This window comes from Haemaphysalis longicornis, unplaced genomic scaffold (genome assembly GCF_048455015.1).
Source record: "Haemaphysalis longicornis isolate Haplotype H1 unplaced genomic scaffold, Haemaphysalis longicornis Haplotype H1 scaffold_1, whole genome shotgun sequence".
Classification (NCBI taxonomy): domain Eukaryota; kingdom Metazoa; phylum Arthropoda; class Arachnida; order Ixodida; family Ixodidae; genus Haemaphysalis; species Haemaphysalis longicornis.
This window is the reverse complement of record NW_027526203.1, coordinates 302770156-302772655: the sequence shown is the minus strand read 5'-3', so window position 1 is coordinate 302772655 and position 2500 is coordinate 302770156.

The following is a 2500-nucleotide window of genomic DNA, read 5'->3' as shown; positions in this document are numbered from 1 at the left end:
CCGGCGGGCCGGGGCTTCTTCCGCTGCCCTGCGACGCAGCTGGAGAACCGGTCGAGCTGTGCTGTGAACGCTTCACCCATGCCGCTGCCCCGTGCGCGCGTAGAGCCTGCGCGCAGGCTTGCTCCCGAGTTGCTGACCGTCCGGCCGCTCGCTGGCCGGCTGCATCGTCACTTCAATGGTCGCGCTGTCCTCAATTTTAGCTTCAAAATCGCCGATTTTCGCTGATCGCTTGCGGCGTCCACGCGCCTATTCCAGCTGTTATATTTTGCATCTTGCTTTCTTTTTCGGCAGACTATACGGGAAACGTATTTTCAAGAGGGCAAAATTTTGAGTGCCGTTGGCCTTTAATACTACATGTAGACATCGAAGAGAACGCCTCGTAGCGTCAAGCTGACCTTCAAGCTCAGCCAAGGTCAAGCCAGCGCCCCGTGCGCTCGCGCGGGATAAAAGGTCTAATCGGTTGCTCGTTCGTTCCAAGGGTAGCAGGTGCGGAGAGGGGAAAGACAAAGGGCGCCTGACATAAAATGATGAAAGGAGGCGCTCGCTGCGTCCAAGTTCAGTCGTTCAGTGCAGATTCGTGCCTAGACCGGCGACTGCACAGAGCAGGGTCTATGGTTTGTCCTGCGCTGCAGTTGTGCGCGCTTTCACTGCGCGCTCTAGGCGCGAAAACTGAGCTGTCGCTCGACAAATTTGGTTTAAGCATCGCCAACCGCGGCAACTTGTAATGATTATTTTGTAATTCACCTGTATCAAGAACGCGCACAGCGGCTGCTCGCCTCCCCTCTTCACCACGCATTCTGTGCTTTTTTTTTTGATGAAAACCTGACGCTGTGATGACAAGCTCGGGGTAACGACCGAGCGCAACGCTATGCAGCGTTGCGTGGTTCGGTGCAAAACATGTCATATAGATTTGCGGCGTTAAGCAGCGATCAGAGCGTGGCTTGTTAACCCGATCGTCCAAGCAGCGGCGCGCGTCTGCTTACTTTGTTCCAGCTTGGGAACAGCGCTTGGGAGTGCCACTTACGACGAAAAAGGTCGATTATGTTGTACCGTACCTGCGCGTCGGAGCGTTGAGGCTCTGATATAAGTTTGAGAACTGCAATAGCCACTGCTGGTTTATAAAGTAACGACGGTGCATTGTTGGTCATATACAAAACGCGCACCTTTTCGTGGTAATTGGCTAAGACGCGAATTTATGTTACAAGGAAGGCATAGAGGCAATAAAAAAGATGAAATGGGTTAAGAAGTAAAAAAAAATAATTAAGACTATAAAACCAAAAAAACAACCGAAACTCTTGGTCAATCGTTGCTACTGGGTACTATGCTTTCCAGTGCAGCTGGGCTTACAAACACGCAGACATTGAAAATTCGTGCTAGCTGGGCCCGTTATTATTTTTAGCACCGACATGTACCTAGCGGTGAAAGGTTTGAACGGGGATTATCCCAGGTATTGCAAGTAGCTCAGAAGGGGGTTGTCAAAGTTGTCGAATGGGTAGCCAGTATCAGGTGTGTAGCCAGGGGGCGTGTTTCGGTGTCAGAACACCCCCCCGAAATTTATGCATGAAGAAAAATTTCATGTCCAGCGCAGTCTGTATCTTTTTACTTTGCTTTTCCGTCCGCGTTTAATGCCCCCCGAAATATATTCTTGGCTACGCCGCAGGCCAGTTGTGAGTAAACTCCATGCGAAACCTTTTATCAACCTCCTGGGTCCGATCATTCACCCTCGGTATCGTTCAAGACAGAGACCCAATGCTACCTGACTAAGGCATCGCGCCGCCCCCCGCGGCAGTACACACTGACCACTCGCGGGTGCGAAATGGGGTTAGGGGGGGGGGGGGGGGGGGCTGCTCTGTGATCCGGCAAGATAGAAAGGGGCGACCGCCTCCGCCCCTTGCATCCGACCCAGTCCTCACTGAGAGTGAATCGGCCATTGACACGACAAAGAATTAACTGACACCGCATAAATCGCCCCACGCATTCACACGTGTCGCCCTCCACTGCCCCGCTCTAGGGACAGCAGGAATCGAGGGGTCACGTGACCTGGATTCTTGTGCATACACAGACTGGCGTGAAACTCTGCGAAATCTATACTATCAAAGGTTGTGGTGAAAAGCAACGCGTAAAAACGCGTTGGCTTGTCCTTGACGAATGCAGTTTTTTAAAGCTTTGTTAGCTTGCATATTTTTTCGGGTTAACGGAAACGGCCAGAGAATTCATTTTATTGTCTGGACATTGAGATCAGGACTCAGATGGTAAAAATGATTTCAGACACATATTTATGGCTCAGGGGTATTCTTGTTGAAACTCTTTCGGCCTTTGGTTCTATCCCTTCTGCCGAGATTGTTTCCCTTATGAACGTATTCTACCATGTTTCGGCCCAGTATTCCGTTAAGGAGCCCCATAGGAATTGCATACCAACGAACAACAACAAAAACTGAGCCAATTGCTTTCGTACAAGAAGGCGACGAGGAAGAAGAAGCCGCACTCGGACTGCCCGCAC